The sequence below is a fragment of the Fukomys damarensis genome, unplaced genomic scaffold, assembly GCF_012274545.1.
Source record: "Fukomys damarensis isolate Sample0158 unplaced genomic scaffold, DMR_v1.0_HiC HiC_scaffold_28, whole genome shotgun sequence".
Classification (NCBI taxonomy): Eukaryota; Metazoa; Chordata; class Mammalia; order Rodentia; family Bathyergidae; genus Fukomys; species Fukomys damarensis.
The window spans coordinates 33382645-33402817 of NW_022900940.1; the positions used below are offsets into that span (position 1 = coordinate 33382645).

The following is a 20173-nucleotide window of genomic DNA, read 5'->3' on the forward strand; positions in this document are numbered from 1 at the left end:
GAGGAGGAGGGAGGAGGAGGAGAAGAAGAAGGAAGAAGAAGAAGAAGAAGAAGAAAAAAAACATAATATCTAGCTCTGGTATAATTTAATTAAAGAAATGCATGAATATAAATAACACTAAAACACAGCACATAAGGACCAAATGAATACTAAAAACATAATTGCTGTCAGACTTGAGATGTTAAACATCCTAAGCTTGGAAAGTGATTAGCTTGGAATAAGATAAAAGTAGATGGCGATGATTTATCAAAAGTCGTGGAATGTAAGGAAGAGATGCCTGGATGTAATAGGATAAATCAAAGGATTTATCAAAGGATAAGTGAGAACACAGAAATTGGATGCAGGTAATAAACACTGCATTTTGCCCCATCCCTAAAGTTCAGTTTTCTCTTCTTCTATATAGCTACATTGGCCTTCTTTTGTTGTTATTCATCTGGTATTCCTTTTTTCCCCATCTTCCTGCTTTCACATCTTCCAGGGACTTAATGTTTTTCAGAGTCTTTATGTTAACTATGTCTTTATATTATTTTTAAGTAAAATTTTAGTGAAAATACATCCTTCCATCCAAGATTAATATATTTCCTTTTAATATTGCTATATTGCATTGCCTTTTACTGTCTTAATTTGTTCCTTCACTTTTTTGTACTATTGTTTTGCTTCTATTTTTAAAATTTTAGAAATATAACATACCTAAAATATTGGGGTTTTTTTGTTGTTGTTCAGTATTTTAAATGGCACCTATAGATCATTCACCCAGAGAAAACCATTGTGTGTACCATGTAAACTATATCTTTTCTTCCCCAATGAAATAATTCATACTTTTATATTTATAACAATCATTCCAATTTATGTAGATTTTTAGCCCCTAATTTATCCTTATGCAACATATTGACTCTTTTTTCCGATAACTAAAGCATATAAAATAGTGCTTTGTTCTGTATATCTCTCAGTGACATGCTTTTTAAGTAATTTTCTTAGCATCTTTATTGTTGTTTGTGGACATAAAAATAAAAGATCAGTCCTTTAAAGCTACAATAAGCTTCTGAAAAAAGCGTGCTGAAGGATTCACCAAGATGCCTGGTTTGTGTGCTTTAATTAAAGAATAGAAAATGTTTGAGGCAAATAATTCTTCCTGCAAATATACTATAAAAGCAAAGCGCAAAAAAAAAAAAAAGGCATGTATTTGGCCTTTTCTGTTTATAGTTAGCACTTGTCCTTGATATGTAATTGCATTTCAGTTCCAAAGAGAATTTAGTGACAGTCTGTGCTTTATAAAGCTAGCGTACTAGCTATGTGAATGAATGGTCCTTCTGTTTGGGAGAGTGTAGCTCCTCTGCTTAGCTATCTACTTGGAAACATATGCTTTTCTGGATACCAGCCTTAGAATTCCCAAAGAAGAAACATGACATTTACTTTAGAATTATGTAAAACAAAGCTACTGCCACAATGTTGGGAACTCATCATGGACATACCACTACTCATACATACACTAAGGGTGTTTAACCTTTTAAGGAATCAATTATGCATATGTGATATGCATCCAAATACCGCACAGCTTTTCTCTGTTTCTAGGTCATCCTTTTGTGTGTTTTCACTTTGAAAGTGACAGTAAACAGCAGAATCTAAATGCGTTTACATATTAGGCAGTTAATTATTTCTCTAAATGCTTCTTTATTGAAACGTTTCAAGGATCATCAGGACTGTTGTGTTTGGTAGGCACCTTGGTCATTTGGTCTGACCTCCTAAACTAGAATATTACTTTCCCATTCAAACAGAGATGGACAATTCTCTTGACTTCCCAAGCACAAAAGGAATGAAGTAAAAAAGCATGGATGATTAAAACAAAGCAAACACTGATCCAGTATTAATTCCTTTCATCTTTGTACTTGCCTTACTTTAAAATGAAAACCATGAGACTTGGAGAACTTTAGTTTCATAGTCAAGATTTAAAGTCAGCATTAAAATCTGGTCCATGTGACATACCATTTTATTATCTTATGCATTCTTTCTGTAAAGTGGCTTGCTCTATACTATCAAGAGAAATGGGTACATTATTGAAAAGTATTTTTCATCTATTCCAGTTTCCAAAAAAGCCCCGCCTAATGCTACAGATTTTTCTTTAGAGAGACTATTTGTTAAAAGGTCATTGATGAGCTTTTCTAAATCAGTTTAATTCTCTTTTCTCAGCAACCTCAATGTCCATTCCTCAATTCCTCCAGAAAAATCAATACTTTAATTCTATAACTGTAACTTCCTCCATTCAAAAATATTTTGCATTGGGCCTATCCAAAGTCTCACAGGAGGAGGCAAAGAAATATAGTTGTTATTCAAATGATCTGGTTTCTAATCTCAGCATACACTTTCACTTGATCTTGGTAAAAGGGCAAGAAGCGATCAGCATACACTTTCAGTATGTATCCCAGTCCTTCTAAAATTTTCTCATTAAAATATCCTACTGGCCAAAGTCAGTAAGTACACACTCCAAAAGACCTAGAGGCACAGACCTAAGCCTGACATTGTTACAAAATCTCATGTTTAACTTGAAAATTCATCAACGTGTTTCATTCCACTCTTCGTATATTCATGTTTGTTTTGGTGTTTTCAATTTTGTTCCTATATGGGACTGCCAAATTTTTAATTCAATTAAAATTTCATGAAGATGTACTGTTCTTTTTTATGACTTTGTGCCTATTATTCAGCGTATCACTTTATGACCCAGGCTTGAGATTCTCAACGCTAACTAAAAAACGTTAGGCTGACTCAAATTATCCTTCTCCACAGCCTCAAATATGAAAGACAACTATCCCAGCACACAGTGCAGTAACTCTGTGTACAACAGACCTCAGAGCCATTTGGAACAATGGAATCGCTGATAGATGTGACCTCACATCAAAGAGAAACCTGTATACTTTTGGGTCTGTCTACAAATAATGCAGACACTCAGCCTTTGATGGTCCAAATTTTTATTTTGGAAGAGTGTCTTTGATACTGGTTCTCTCATAAAATCAAAACTTGCATTGTGGTAACAAGTACTCATTCCAACATATCCCATAGACACAGAAGGTGGACACGTTCCAGCCCACTAGCCCTCATTTTCCTGCAGGGAGCAAGAAATGAGCACTGACATTTAAGCTTATTTTATGAACTACCCTTGTGCTCTAAAAATTGCCTTTGTGTCCAGATACAACAAAGACAACATTTGTATCCCTTGTGATATCCAGGAGTCACCTCTGTAGACTACTTTATTATGCCAAATAGATTAGTATCTCTGACTTTTAAATATTTAAATGAACTTTTCCCTTTATATAAATTTCAGGGAGCTTTAATTGCATAAATTCCAAGTATAATAGAATCTTTAGTAGATTATTATTACTGGTTGCAAGCTACAATTTTCAGTGTATCCTCTGCCAAAATTTAAGAAGCTACTTGGACTTGAGGACTTTCCTAACCTTACACAAAAAAAGAAAAAGGTTGATAAATTTCTAAAGAGAGAATCTCGCAGTTCTGCTGTTTTATATATTATCTAATGTCTTAATTCAAATTGGAATATTGCTGGCTTTCATTATGTATGGTCTGATTTTCAAGAAACTTCATCAGTTGTTACTCTAGACAAAGATTAGAAGAGAATATTTTAAGATAGCAAAATTCAAAGCTGGAACTCTAGTGTAGAAGTAGTAATAGTAGGTATCTGTTTATGCTAATATTTTTCTCCCTTCAGTCAAGTAAACAAACACACATAAATATAAACAAATCAGTGCTTTTCATAATCTTACCCTTGGGAGCATGTTTCTGCGCTAGAATTTTCTCAGCTGGAATTTCTTAGAAATTCAGAATCTTAACCCTGATCCCAGGTCCCAGTCAGAATCTATTTTTTTTAACAATATTTCTATGCACATTCAAGTCTGAGATGTTCCTTTAGAATAACATTAGAAAACATTGCATGGTTTGTCTTATATGAAAAACTCGAAATATAAATAAGTTAAAGAGCAACATCAAGGGCAGATGACAGGTAACAGTGATGTAGATTTTGTGAGGAGACAGGAGGTCAGTGAGGGAGTAAAAATGTTCAAGATGTGATATGCATATGCACCAATTCCCAAAGATGAGTGTATTATGTATTGCAAGCATGTGTTAATTATATATTACATAGATGTAACTATATATATATATAAACATAGGGCAGAGCTACAAAAAACAGTTACAATAAATGGCTGAGAGAGGATGTGTGGGTGTATGACTGAAAGAAAGAAGACATTTTTCATTGCATAACCTTTCCTGCTTTTAAATTTTGTACTATGTGCATGTCATACCTACTAAAATATTCCTTTAGGGTTTATAGAGCCATTCATCTAAATAAAAATACTTGATCAAGAAATCACACAATAACAAATGTTGGCGGGGTTGTGGGGAGAAAGGAACCCTCCTCCATTGTTGGTGGGAGTGCAGACTAGTGCAACCACTATGGAAATCAATATGGAGATACCTCAAAGAGCTTGGACTGGAGGTTCCATTTGACCCAGCCATCCCTCTGTTGGGTATCTTTCCAAGAGAACTGAAAGAATCATATCACAGAGAAGTATGTGCACCCATGTTTATAGCGGCACAGTTTGTAATAGCTAAATCTTGGAAACAACCTATTTGCCCATCCGTTGGAAACTGGATAAAGAAGTTGTGGTTTTTCTATAAAATGGAATATTACTCAGCCATAAAGAGCGAGAGAATAGATTCATTCATAGGAAAATGGATACATATTGAAGATATACTCCTAAGTGAAATAAATAAGTCCCACATGTGTAAATACCGAATAGTTTCCCTGGTGTGAATATTCTGCAACAATGCATAAGATTCTAATAAGATTACTGACATTTAGAAATGGGAGGAAAGGAGCTAAAGGTGTAGGGAAGGTGTGATACGTAGGGGAAGAACAAAAAGGGAAAAGAAAAAAATGTGAGAGAATGAAAAGATGAAAATAAAGTGTTTGTAGATGGGGAGGGGAGGAGGGGGTGAAGGGAGGGCAGAGGTAAGGGGAAAAAAATGAGAATCAAGACTTGCCATGTAAAGGTACATGATCCCAACAATGAATGTAACTGTACTGTATCCCTAAATGTACCAATAAACTCAATAAAAAAAAAATAAAAAAAAACAAATAATTTTGATAAAAATACTATACAAAAAGATTGAATTTTCAATAACAAAGATAAAACTTCATTAAGGCAAATTTGAAACAAATTTAGTATACTCTCATAATTTAAAACTAGCAATATCCTCGGTAAGTTTTGCAAATTCCACTTTTTCAGTTGCCTAAGATTCGATGTTGAGTTGTACTAATCTTGTCAATTTATTGTCTCAGAGTTCAGGAAATGAGTTTCATCTTGAAAGAGAATAGTTTTTCGTGAAGGCCCAATGATGTTACTCATCAAACATACAAGGAATGAAAGAGAAACTTCAGAAAATCTTAAAAATGATGGAAAACCTTCTTTGGTACTTTTCCACAATTGCTTCTCTGCAATTATACTGATGATATTAAAATGCATTCCACTTTTCTGATTCTTGTCTCATACAGTTAATCTTTTAGACAAAATAATCTTTCACATCATCTGCTCACTTTTTACCAAAAAATTAGTATTATTATCAGTACTCTGCTGTCTGAATATTTGGATGTAAACTCCAAGGGACATTTTGTTTACTAATCACAGATACAATAATGTAGCCTGGCATATACTTGCTCATTAACAAGTATTAGTATAATAAATGAGTAAAATAAAGTTACAGCCAATTCTTTTTTATTAGAGCACACCCCAAGTTAGAGTGAAATGTTTTTAATTGAATCTATTATTTGCTTTGCTATTAAGCAGGGAGTCACTGATCACAAACTAGCAACTTTGCTTTAAAAATAAAATCAGAACCGACCTATGCAGCTTATCTGAAGCCCACAATTCACCTTGGCGCCTTACTTTCAGTAACATCTTTAGTATACAGAGATGGGAAGCTTTACTTCCTACTAGAAAACATGGCACATAATTAGAAAGCCAAATAATGCTAACGAAACAAAGCCCAATCTCCAGTATATGATGTCAGGAAGTGATAGGTGCTGCTACTCAGTGAAGAAAACTGTGTGTAAGCATGAATGAAGGATGTGGGTCCATTAAGGATTATTTAGGGGGGCATCAACAGACTACTTTGGAATTTCTATCAAATTCCTGCAATTTGGTTGAGGGTTAACCTGTTCTGGCTTATACGAAGTAGCAGATATGATGCAAATAGTTCTGCCTTTGCATGTCTTTTATTTCTACTTTTTCTGTATGTATAATACCAGCTCTTCCCTTCCTCTTCTCCAAATTAAATATGAACCAAAGGCAAGCTTTTGGAAAGCTCAAGCTCATTTCTTGCTTTTGCAAAGAGCAGAAGGGAGAAAGCTCAACCTTTGGCACAATTTTTTTTCAATGTACAAAACTGGTTGATCTAAAAGCACCAACTCCCCTAATCCAGAGGAGTGGGAAGGGGAAGAGCTTGGAGAAAAGTTATAGGGTTTGCATTTTACAGGACAATTTTCATTTAGTGTAATTTAGTTCTCTTAAATACATTACCAATGATGGAGCTTATGGTGATTTAACTTTTATATCACCATAAAATATTTCTTAGGAGTTTGTTTAAAAACAAAGCAAAGATCACACGGTAATATTTTTATTCTAGTAAATGAGTACGTATTTTGGCATCTTATTTGGCCTAATGTAAGACAGATTAAATGGAATATAGCAACAAAAAAAAAACCCACCTGTAAACTATAAATGCCCATAGTCCCCAAATATTTAATTTAACTTGTCCCTCAATTCTCTTGCAGCACAGCTAGACTTTTCTTGCAATTATATTTAATTCAGTAAGTATTTCTCTTTAATTTTAAACAAATTGGCACACACTGTTCACATGAATGTAAAGATTGGAGGAGAGGTGATTAATTCAGCCATATTTTCGCTATTTATTTTTTTACACTTAAAGCCTTTTAAATTTAAAATTTTGAAGACTACATATATAATCAGGGTGCCTAATGCAGCAGTAGAGACTGAATTTTCTCCATTTAAGCTTTGTTGATATTCCACAGAAGCTAAAGAGATTTAAATGTTTTTCATAATTTGGTAGCATTTTCCGAAACCTCATCTGTCCGTTGAATAGTTTTCTCTGCTTCACAGTACTTATGTTAAATTAAACAGGAAAGACAAGTGGCTTTACAAGAGATGATTCTAAGTTAATTGTAGCAGGAAACACAAGTCTAAACTAATTTGATAGTTATAAATATTCCATAGCCGTAATATCAGTATTTTCATTCTACCCTCTTTGTAATACTGTGGAGAGGGTGTAACACTTTAATTAAGGTAACACTTGCGGGCAGGTCTTGGAGTTTTTGAGAGAAGTGGTGGCAAGAAGGCAAGAACTGAAAAACCAACACAGGTGCGCGTCGACCCTGTATTGTTATGAAATGGAGACGAGTAGGAAGGAGGCAGTGGAATGGACGAGGTAGGCTGAGAGAAAGCAGACAATGCTGCTACTTGTTAAGCCGCTGTGATATACAAGGTGTGCTCTGGTCGGCATTTTAGATTTTGGATTTCTGGTCTTCACTACAGCATCCTGGGGCTAAATGTCACTGTAGGGAAGGGACTTTGGATCAACAAGCTTGAATAGTCTAACAATGCTGAACAGCAAGTTGAAATGAGCTAAGCAGGTGACAGGGGAGGACTAGAGCCAGAGCCCAGTTAGCATTCATCTTTCTTGTCCCCCTTGACCCTGGCTTCTCCTGGGCTGCATATTACACTGCTATTTCCCATACCTCATCTGAGGCCTGCTAAGTTGGAGTCTACAATCTGGGAGGCCTAGGAATCTTTTAAAGAGGATAACTTAGGCAGTGCATATCACGCAAAAATGTAAGACCTTACACCCAAATGAAAGGAGGTTCAGTTTATATTTAGCAAATTGGGAAAGGGATACCACCTTTGTGAGTATGTATCAGATTTCTAAAGCTTGGGGATTTCTTTCTGAATAGTAATCCTTTTGACTTTATGGTTTTCTTTAATCCTAAGGAGAATTTCAATATTTTGCTTGGTTCATAGAACTACAAAAACTCAGTATGATAAAAGCAGCATGGTACTGGCAAAGAAACAGACCTGAGGATCAGTGGAATAGATTAAAAGATGCAGAAACAACACCAGACATACTCAACCACCTCATTTGACAAAGGAGCCAAACACCCTCACTAGAGGAAAGATAGCCTCTTTAATAAATGGGGCTGGAAAAACTGGGTTTCAACTTGCCAAAGATTAAAACAAGACACATATCTCTCATCATGCACTAAACTAAAATCCAAGTGGATTAAAGATCTAAATATTAAAACAAAAACACTAAACTTGCTGGAAAAGTAAGGTAAAACTCTTGAAGATATTGGCATAGGAAAAGACTTTATGAACAAATCCTCAGTAGCATGGGAACTAACACAAAGAATCAACAATTGGGATCTCGTCTTTTTAAAACATTTCTGCACTGCCAGAGAAATCATAAGCAGAGATAAGAGACAACCCACAATGTGGGAAAAAATTTTTACCAGCTGTTCCTCAGACAAAGGTCTATTATATAGAATATATAAAGAACTAAAAAAAATCAGACTGCCCCAAATATAAAGACCCAATTCAAAAATGGGCATCTGAATGAACAGACTTTTCTCAGACAAGTAAAAGCAGCAAATAAGCATATGAAAAAATGTTCAACATCACTGGTCATTGGAGAGATGCAGATGAAAACAACACTGAGATTCCACCTCTCCCCACAAAGAATGGCTGCTATCAAAAAGTCAACCAATAACAAATGCTGGAGGTGTTATGAGGAGATAGGAACCCTTCTTTATTGTTGGTGGGAGTGCAGACTGGTACAACCATTCTGTAAATCAATATGGAGATGCCTCAAACAACTAGGATTAGAAGTTCCATTTGACCCAGCTATCCCTTTGCTCAGTATCTTCCCAAAAGAATTAGAAAAATTATGTCACAGTGATATATGCTCACCCATGTTTATAGCGGCACAGTTTGTAACAGCTAAAACTTGGAAACAGCCCAGTTGCCCATCAACTGGAGACTGGATGAAAAAGATGTGTTTTTTAAAAATAAAATGGAATACTACTCAGCCATAAAGAACAAACTAGAGATATTTATAGCTAAGTGGATGCACTTGAGACCATATTCTTAAGTGAAATTAATAAGTCACACATGTGTAAATACCAAAAGCTCTCTGATGTGAGAAACTAAAAGTGTAAATAATGATCAAAATGCATAATTGATATTGTGTAACAGGAAGAAAAAGTCTAAAAGAGTAGAAGAAGTGGGAGGGCTAGGGGAAAGTTAAAAAGGGAAAAGAATAAATATGAGAAAAGGAAAAACACAGAAACAATGTCCTTGTAAACAGGGAAGGGTGGCGGGGCTGAAGGGAGGGCTGGGAAATGGGGAAGAATTAGAACCTGATGAGTCAGGTAAAGGTACAAGATCCCAATGATGAATGTAACTATACCAATAAACAATGAAGATTTAAAAAATTGCAAACATCGATGTGTAACCTCAGACCCAGCCTATAATCCTTTGATGACCCCCACACAATATTCTCATCTTGTTGTCCGGTCTCTCACTGCTGCCCTAAAGCCAGGGTGTCATCATCAGAGCACCCGAAAGACACCTCGCTGTTCTGCAAATCAGAAATGTTACTGCTGTGACTGTGGAAGATGCTAACCTAACTTACACATGGATTTGACAACTACTTTTGATCTGATTATGTAGAATAATATTTTCAAAAATGAGTACCTTAAATGCCTTGAAGGTAACACACAGGGAGATCCAAGAGAAGTGGTGGGGTTGGGCAAACCGTGTAGTTGTACCAAGAAGTGTTTCCACACAGAGGGAAGATTAAGTTCAGAGGCAATGAGATGGGAACATGCTTAATATGTTTCTGGGACAGCAAGAGAGCCCAGTCTGGCTGGTACACAGTGAATAAAAGGACGTCAATGAGAGCAGAGCTAGTGTGAGCAACACGGCCAGATCATTTCAAGGCTTAGAAAGTGTGTGAGATTTTACTCTTTGAGTAATCGGGCAGTCTCAGAGCATTGTGAGTCAAGGAGTGACTGCTCAGTCTTGTGTAATGAAAGGGCCACTCTAGCTCTTCTGCTGAGAACACATTATAGAAGGGCAAGGACCAGATTGGGTTGACTGGTTAGAGGCTATTGTAATGGTCCTTTTAAAATGCCATGATTGCTGGGCAGGCGTGGTGGTGCACGCCTGTAATCCCAGCACTTGGGAGGCTGAGGCAGGAGGATCGCTGCGATTTCGAGACCAGCCTGGGCTACATAGTGAGTTCCAGGTCAGTCTCAACTACATAGTGAGACCCTGTCTCAAAAAACAAAACAAACAAACAAACAAATAAAATGTCATGATTTTGACTGGCATGGGGGGGCACATTTGTAATTCCAGCACTTGGGAGGCTGAGGCAGGAGGATCCCTATGAGTTCAGGGCTATCCTGAACTACACAGAGAGACCCTATCTCAAAAAACCAAAGTAAAGAAACAAGTAAGTAACTAAATATGTAAAAAGCCATGAGTTTGGATTGTGATGATAGCACCGAATGTGGTGAGAAGTGGTCGGATAGGAAATGTCTTTAAGGATTTAATCTAGTGACTCTATTGTAGTGGTAGAGATCACAAAGAATTCATCAATGCTTATGCCTTAAAAACAAAAGAATGTGCATTTTATGACCTGAAGAAAAACAAGTCTCACATTTGGAGAATTTCAAAAGTTTGGTCTTAGATACACTAAATTTAAGATCCCTTGTAAGCATTGAAAAGAAGACATAAAGTAGGCTGTTGAGTAAATGAGTCTGAAGTTCATAGGAGACAGCAGTGTTGAAGACATAAATCTGGAGTTAGCATGAATTAGTTAATTTACAGAGTGAGAATAAACAGAGCAAAGATGAAGTCTAAATGTAAGACTCCACGGCTTAGAGACTGAAAAACTCAAGAGAAACATCAAATAGGACTGAGAAAAAGTGGCCAAGGAAGTCGAGATGAGACCCCCACACCTAATGTTTCTGAGTCCGTACTGAATAAATTTAATGTTTAAATATGATTTATGGCATAAATTTTTGAGTAAATCAATATAATCCTGTAGCGATCCAGGGGAAGACTTTGGTTGTGACACTGTGCCTGCTCTAGATAAAGGAATGACTGTACAGATACCAATCTGGTTTTCCCCACCCCTTCCCTTGCTTTGGTGAAGTACAGGCTTTGGGGATGCAAACAAACCAGTTAAAATGCTTGCTAACTCTGTCAAGCAAAATTTGAACTTCCTGGAGTTCAAATACATTCACTTTCATTATCAACGTGTGCTTTAATTATGAACCCAGTGCAGCTGTACTGTATAACTTTAAGAAGCATAGATAGATGATAGATAAATAGATGATATGCACATTCCCCCTTTACTTTTCTCAGCTATGAATAATACTAGTAGGCTAATTTCTAAAACTTTTTTCTCATTCCTGTTTTAGATCATTGCAATTGCAGTGTAGCTACAGTTGTGCAACTGCATTTTCACTTGCCATAGTGTGACCAGGTTCGTAAGTTCTGTCTCATGAACTATCTGGATAAGTCAGTCTGAAGTCTGAAGTCAGTCTACAAAAAGACAAATGCTCCTATTGTCCAGACTGCTGTGCCCTTCTATCTTCTCCCACCCCACTCCCACCTTGGAGTGTGCTGTGCAGAGCTATGGGCGTCATCTTGTTACCTGGAGGTGACAAGCCTGGATCTAGCAAGACTAAAGGGTGGATAAAAGCGTGGTTTTTTGATGACATTCGTAACTAGCAAAACTAAAACAAAAATCATTTAGTCAAATATCTTTTCAGGTGAGAAATACAAAGCCCTATTTTCTAAACCACTGATAGTTGGGGGTTTCGGTATTTGAAACTGAAAGCAATCCTAACTGAAGTATACAATGCAATGAATATTTCATTTCTGTCTTTAATAACCATAATTTAAATGGCAATATAACAATCAGTATTCCAAGAATTACTAGCTAGTTGTCAATTTTGAGAACTTATTTTCTCGAAAATTTCCAGGTTTGTTCCTTAAAAGATTGTACTGTTTTCAAATATTAAAGTTAGCATTTTTAAAGTTAATACTTTGGATCATTGTTGGGAATTTTAAAAAGAGACTGTCTGATACCCTTCTCTAACCACTGGTAGACAGTTACTGATGCCAACTGACTTCAAGAGTTGGCAGTGAATTCTATAATTTTCAACAAAAGCCATAAAGAGAAAAGCTCAAGATGTGTACTTCATGATATAAACATATGCTAAGAAGTGCACCATCTCACACTATAGTTTTCCTTCTGTTCGACATTATTCTCCAATGTTAGAGACAGGAAGGTTAGGTAATTGGTTTCTTTGCCCAGCAAAGGCTCTCCTGGCATTGTTATTTATCTACAATGGAAAGCGAAATGCATTTGCTCAGCATGTGGTTAGTAAGTCACAAAAAGAGAATTATTTTTCTACACAAATAAATTCTCAGAAAAGAATACAAGTGTCTACAAAAACAAAGACTTAAAATAATCCGTCTACGTCATGTTTTTTTTCTTTCTCTTTTCAGTTTGTTTTGCCATTGTCTAGTCTACTATGTTGTCAGTCTTGTGACAAAGGAGAGTGTGCCATTTCATATATTTGTGCCTTGTCACCAGGAGAGTAATTTTGACTAGGTTTGTTCATGAAGCAGAAGCAGGGACCACAGATTGAGGTTATGATGAAAAGCCTATAATCTGACCACGAGCATCATTCTACCTACGGGCCAAGGCTGTCCTAAATGCCTGGAGTTCCTTGTCACTAAGAGAACTAGTATTAAAATGGCTGGCCAGCATGGATCCCGCAGCAAGGGATTACGAGAGGAGGAGAGGCCTGGTCTAGAGGGCTTCCAAGGCCTCTTGAAAAGTCTAAGAACAGTGTTGTCATGGTTTTTCAGTGGTATCTGCCAACCAAGTCGTAAAATTTTGAGATATTTACTTCTAAACATACATCCAACCTAACTGCTAAATTTTCTATCACAAAATTTATAGGGTATCTATATGTGTGTGTGTGTGTGTGTATACACACATACATACATACATATATGTACATATATAGCCTTTACTCAGTAGACAAAGACATTTTCTTACATTGTCCTAAGCCAAAAGAGATGTGATTTAGATTTAAATTGCTTTGCAATAAAAAGTATGTATGCACACACACACACACACACACACACACAAACACACAGAATCTGTATTATCCACTGATCTTGCGCTGTGTCCATAGTGATGCATGTACTTTAATGCATCAGAGCTGATATACAATTATTGCAGATTTCTAAATCTTACTTCTTCATATTTGCTCCCATTGCAGTCCATACAGTACACACATTTATTTATGTAATCGTGATTATAACAGGTTCTGCTTGGGTGTCTATGTGACAATTCGTCAAAGTAGAATAAAATCAAATTCAATCTTGTTTCAAAATCAATTGATGCTGAGGCCGGGGATTTAGCTCAGTGGTTCCACCACCTGCTTCACAAGCACAAGGGCCTGAGTTCGATCCCCAGTACCAAAAAAAAAAAAAATCAACTGATGCCTTTAGTCATTGTCATTGCATTAAAATATTTTAGCTTAATATAGGTATGACACATAGAACACTTAAACCTATTATAGGTATTAATAATTTCTGCATTTAAAATTACTCATTTTTCATACTTTGAGATTATTCACTTAGTCATGTTCTTAGATACTAGAAAAATGATGCCATTCTAAGGCTGCACTTTGAGTGTATGATTTAATACATCTTTCATATTAAACTTATACCATGTTGTCCTTTGCCGGACTCATGGTCCAAACACTGAAATACTCCAAAATCTGATGTTTTTTGAGGACCAACATCATGCTCAAGCAATTTAAGATTTTGGAGCATTTCAGATTTTAAGATTTAGGGTTTGGGGATTTTCATTGCTAAATATTACAAAATTTGAAAAAAAAAATCTAAAATTAGAAACACTTTCATCCCAATCACTTCAGATAAGGGACCCTCAGCCTGTAAAGTCATTGGGAGTGTAGTAATTTTACCTCATTTTCTAAGAATCCCCAAATTACCCAGTTTTCCCCGTCTTTAGTGTTTCCCTTCTTTTACGCAAGCTGTAAACGATGCCCTCTTACCCCACCTCAGTTCACAAAGGCGCGTGTCACCCCAGACTGATGTCCGTGTTTGCGTTCATCCCCTTCCCCGGTGGAAAACACTAGAATAGCTTGTCTTCAGTAAATTAGAGGCTTGGAGAGGAGACTGACCCCAGGAAGAAGGAAGGAGAGTCACATAATTGTTGTCTTTGCTGGTGTTGAGTGTAAACATCTATCCCTACGCAGAGGAAGACTCAGGTGAAAACTTTCTGAACGGTGGAAAGAGACGCCACCTCCTACAAAGTCCTTCTGGTCCTGGATTGCATACTGATTATTAGTGAAGTGGGTGATGCCGGGGAGAAATCCCTTTGGGAATCTGTGGAGCCTCAAATGTACTACACAGTACCCGCAGGTCTGGGATTATGCCACTGCCTGTTTCCAGTCTTCCTAACCTCAGTTCCCCCTCAGGATACGTAGAACGACAGGTGACTTCCCCCAAATTATCCCTAACTACAGAGTAAATGTGCAGTGTCGATTTTTCAAGTGAGCGTAATGAAGTCTGTGGCAACAGCCAGTTTTCCTGGATTCAGTTGTGACCATGTCCCTAAAATGTTTGTTTAGAATCGTTAACTCATCCCAACCAGCATAGCTGTTACTCAGCAAATCAGATACACGTAGCTCTCAGAATCTGAAGTATCTGAAAACCTCTGAGGGCATTAAAAAGGCGAGCAGTTCACATCTACATCTTAGAAGTCTGCTAATATTTATCTTATCCAAGTGAAACAGACTTACCAAAATGATAATTAACATTATTTTATTCTTAATTATGTAAACCCCCAAATTAAAGAAAATACTATGGTCAACATCCAGGTACCTGTCATTCTGAATGACAAGTTATTAACACATTTCCACCCAGATGATGTTGCAGATGCAGCTGACATCCGTCCCTGGATGCTCATCTCTCAGCCTTCCCACAGGGCACAGAAGAGCGCTCCAGGACACATGTGACAGGAGAGTGGCGGGCATCAGCTCCCCTGCGTGGTCATAGTTTTATCATGTTTGTTGTCTATACAAAGAATGCACAGAGTCGGGCTTGGTGGCACACATCTGTAATCTCAGCACTCGGGAGGCTGAGGCAGTAGGATCGCTGCGAGTTCGAGACCAGCCTGGGCTACATAGTGAGTTCCAGGTCAGTCTCAACTACATAGTGAGACCCTGTCTTAAAAAAGAAAAAAAGAATGCACAGAGATGTTTTTTATGCTTATAAAATTTACATAAACTGTATCCTCCCTCACAAAACATTCTGAGGAAGTCTACTCCCTTCTGTCAGTAAATTTTGTTCCTCAGTCCACAGCGATAACTGTACATCCATTATTTCCTGTTAACTATTTACCTACTAAAAATGCATACTTTCCTCCTTTCCTCTCTCTCTTTCTCTTTGCTTTGTCTTCCTTCCTCCCTTTTCCTCATAATAAACCAAACAGCCAAGGAAAGAAGCTTGAGCACCAGTTTCCTACAGTGGTAAACTTTATGTCCTACAAAAGCATCATGTGTATTTTATGAAATATTTATCCAGTAATTAATCCAGCCATTTTCTTTTTTCTAGGGATATTTAATGAATGATGCTTGTGACTTTTCTGCTACAAACTTGCCACTGATAAATAGTCCTTCTCTTACTATTATATCCTGAAATTACACCTACTTAGGTGCTGACAGTAACTGTAATATCAAGTCAGAGCTATTTTTAACAATATTAAGAGTTAACAGTGCCACATGGGGATGTAGCCATGTAGATTGGCTTACCCAGGGAGAGAAGAAACCAAGACATGAAGTATAGGAAGAGAAAAGTAACATTTTTAATAAAACCATCAAAAAATGGCCTACTGACTACTGCCAGAGAAACTGTGTAGGTTGAAACTTAGAAAAGTGCCCGTTTGTAGGTCAAATATTGGCAATAAATCAAAACTGGAGGCACCTCACACTTTTTGGATTTGGCATCAGGGGGAGCGGTTCTCTGATACGGTCAAGAACTATTTCTGAGACCTGTAGGCACCAAAACACACATGGCTCCTACCAGGTGAGATTTAGATGATGTACTGTTGGGTACTCAAGGGTATCTTTCACACCGTCTCTCTCTAAAGCCTCCTACATTTCTCACTCACTAACCTTTTACCGAAGGCTGCCATGCAAGTGGTGCATTTGTGTCTTTCACAAAGGACCCAGGGCAAAGGGGTGACAAAGGGCTCATGAGTAACTTTATGCTCCAGTATCCACCCAAGGATACTTTGCCGAATGACCTGCTCTGCCTTTTTCTAAGTTTCAAAATATCACCCTACAGGCTACTTTAGATATTTCAAAATTCTGTGTGAGTGTGGCTAATTGAAACACAAGATGAACTAGACAGAGAAATAATGAGCCTGGCCTTCATGACACATGCAAATGGAAACTGTCTTGCTATAGCTGGCTTTCTTGCAATTCAAATCTTTCTGTGTGAAGCATCTCTTTGACGAAGTCATTGAAACATTTTCAGCTGCAGATTCTCGGTGAAGGACATAGTTAGGGAAATAAAACTAGGAGTCAGATTATCTTCTTGGCAACCAAACAGAGCTGATGTATTCAGGTTACATAAGGGCACTTGCCATCTATTGATTGAAGTAAATAAACCTGTGAGGTGTGTTTTATTTGCTGATCATGCAGGTACCTTCTGTTGGATCTTGTTGTATTTTAAAAAGAAAAAAAAAATCTTGTAGTACTAATACACTGCAACTGAGATATAGCAGCAAATAACCCAAATCCAGAGTGTGAAGATTTTAAGAGCAATTCAGCATAGTCACCCCTGACTCAAGCAAGGTGTCCTGTCTTCTCTTTTGGAATCAAGACTCAACTCATTGCAATTAATGTGATGTATTGATTTAATATTTCAGGCCGAGATCTATTTATCTGGCACTGTGGGAGAGGATTCTAGGAGAAAAGGAACATTTTTAAATGAAAATGAGATTCTTTATGAAAAGAAAACTGAGAGTGAGTAGAATTCACAGAATTAGACCCCAAACACTCATTACCTCAAGGTTCAGTCCTCCAAATTAGAGCTAATAATGGTTCAGTATTGTATTATTGTATATTTTCATTCTGAGAAAGAACACCAGGGTAGAAAAGAAACCACATGTATGCTAGTCCATTAAGATAGGGTTATTTAAATTGAGTCAAATTACAAAGAAGTTTTTTTTTTTTCTCACACTATCCAGTATATCTGAGCTACCAGCAATTCTGGAGAAAAGCTCCATCTTTCTTTTCCAATAGGTAAATTTTCTATAAGCTTAAAAATTGTTCATTCTGTTCAAACAAGCAATGACATATTAAAATAAAATTTAAACTGCAAGTAAATCAATCATAGTTCAATAAAATAAAGACAACCAAACAGAACCAAACACCAACCACCAAACAGAAAACAAAAAAAAAATCTCAGAGATGATCATTGGTTTTGTCTTAATATAAAAGACTTGTATTTTAAAATTTTGAAGCAAAAGAAAGCAAGGCTTTTGGTGCCATGTCACCAATCATGTAATATGTGTTTTCCCCGCAACTTTTTTTTTATCACTATTGTCCAAAACCATGATGTCTCAGGATAGCATGGTGACAGATCTCTTTTCTCTCATCAAGTCTGCTTTTGTGCTGTCTGGTTCTGAGTAACATGAAATGATTCACTGCTTGCTTATTCAGACTTTATCAAACATCTGTGTTCATCCTTTGCAACTATAAAATTATGACAACCAGCAAGAACAAATAAAAACGTACTTGGAAATCAAGTAAGTCATGTCTACAACTTTTATAAAAGCTTGGAGTAAAATTCATTGACGCCCTCAAATGATGTGAACATATTCTTTTTTATTGACATCTTCAACTATTTTTTTGTAAGATTTAAATCAGCAAGAATATTATTTACTGCCTCAACTACTTTCCTTTGAGCTACTAATAAACAATGGCCAGAGTGCTGTTAGAAAAAAGCGTTCATTGTCCAACTGGAGGAGTAATTCTAGATTAGTTTGCAAACTGCTATGATAAATATTTTACAGTTTGTTTCATAAAAAGATACAAACTTTGTATTCAAAGATGTGGTTTTCCTTTATTCTTTAGTAGCTGTAAGACTTGCAATGGTTCTTCTACCGCTAAGCCTTGGTTGAGTAAAATGAATTTACTGTTCATAAAAGTACATAACACATAGTAGGTGTCTTATTATGATTCTTTTCCATATTCCAGCTCTTTTGGCCCCTCTCATGGTCATTCTTTTTTTTTTTTTTTGTACTGGGGGTTGAACTCGGAACCTTGTGCTTGCGAGGTAGGAGGCAGAACCACTGAGCTACATCCCTGGCTCTCTTGGGCATTCTTAATCAAACTATTCATAGATTTATTCACAACTTTGCAGTTAATGTTCTATTTTTTATCTATTTTGGAAAGTAATTTTATGAATACAAATGAACACAAATTAGCTAGATGTATTGATTAATAGTACATGAGTGAACCTCCATTTTATTTGTCAATGGGTGATTTTTCTTCTAGTGAGTCAGAGAACTAGAATGGAGTCAGTATACACTCATACACACACACACACACACACACACTCACACACACATGTATATAGACAGTATATTTATGTGTATATATAAAAACATTTATCATGTTTCCCATAATATATTGTGGCTTTATTGAACTGCTCTTAAAATTTTCACATTGGTGCTGCTATTGTCCAAAGAGTTCCAGATGTTTATTACTTTAATTTTATTTATTTAATTTTATAATTCTCACATGACACAAAATAAGCCAAGAATTAATATAGTACTCAGCACGAGTCTCGCACAAGCTGGTGAAGAAAACATAGCACATGAGTTATGAGCACAGGTTTTAGATAAGGGTCAGCTTCATCTGTAAAAGTCCAGGGACTAAACGCTTGAGACATCCAGGCCCCGACGATGTCTGTCAGAACTCTTGTTGTAGCATTAAGAGGCCACAGAAAAATATGCAGAAATATAAATAAATATTGTCATGCTTTTTTCCTATTCTTTTCAACTATTTCTAGTTGAAATAACTATTCAACTAGTTCTTTTCAACTTTAATATGGCAATGACTTTTCTTAGCTCACTTGTTAAAAAAAAACAAAAAACAAAAAACAAACAAAAACAACTGGTAAGCCAGAGAGCAGCCAAGGGGTAAAAGTTACAGCTCCAGAGCCATATTTTCTGGATGCAGATGCTGGCTTTTCTCATTGTGCTGTGTAGTCTGGGACACAGTGAGTCTCCTCCTCCCTGCTCTGGCATCTAAGAAAGAGTGACAGCCTATACTTCGCTCCCAGGACTAATGTGGTCTCCATGGAGAATACACACCTGGTGTGTGGCGTTGTGCGTGAGAGCTGCCCACAGCAGTATCTCCTTTTCCATCTCAACATCTTTATTTTCACAGGCACTGTGTAGAGTGGAAACACAACATCTTTGAAGCCAGACAAACTTGCATCCAAATCCTGGATGCTAATTTGTAGCCTTGGTGCAACTCACTGCAATGTTACACGAGACGTGTAATGCAACTGGCCCTTCAGGATCGTGGAAAAAGTCTGGCAAGAAGCAGATAAATTGCTTTCCTAAAATTATAGCAAAAATAAGATATTTAGAAAGTTTCCATTATTTTGGGACTTTTTTGATAATCTGTTTCTCCTAATCTTTGAAGGACACATATAAGTAATATGCCTCATGTCTTTATATCATTTACAACCTATGCACCTTTGTAGGTGTGTACATTTCCTGTCATGATCTATTAGAAATGCTATGAAGAATAGTAACTGCTTTAGTTGGAAAGAAATGAGTAAAAGCCGGGTGTGGTGGCGCATGCCTGTAATCCCGGCACTCGGGAGGCTGAGGCAGGAGGATGGCTGTGAGTTTGAGACCAGCCTGGGCTACATAGTGAGTTCAGTCTCAACTA

At 36.8% G+C, this 20173-nt stretch overlaps 2 protein-coding genes across 3 annotated transcripts in view; one reads left to right on the forward strand and one right to left on the reverse strand.

Annotated features, from left to right (window-relative positions):
- Positions 1-20173, forward strand: part of LOC104854315 (immunoglobulin-binding protein 1) — a 563742-nt gene that overhangs the window by 441980 nt on the left and 101589 nt on the right. Inside the window, exon 5 of one of the 2 annotated variants that reach the window (XR_004514655.1) lies at positions 5351-5424. The exons of the other annotated variant lie outside the window; for it this stretch is intronic. The gene's annotated coding sequence lies outside the window, so the exon portion shown is untranslated. Of the gene's footprint in view, positions 1-5350; positions 5425-20173 lie in introns of those variants that run through there. 2 annotated transcript variants of the gene reach the window in all.
- Positions 1-20173, reverse strand: part of Kcnh8 (potassium voltage-gated channel subfamily H member 8) — a 318111-nt gene that overhangs the window by 217167 nt on the left and 80771 nt on the right. The window lies entirely within an intron of this gene.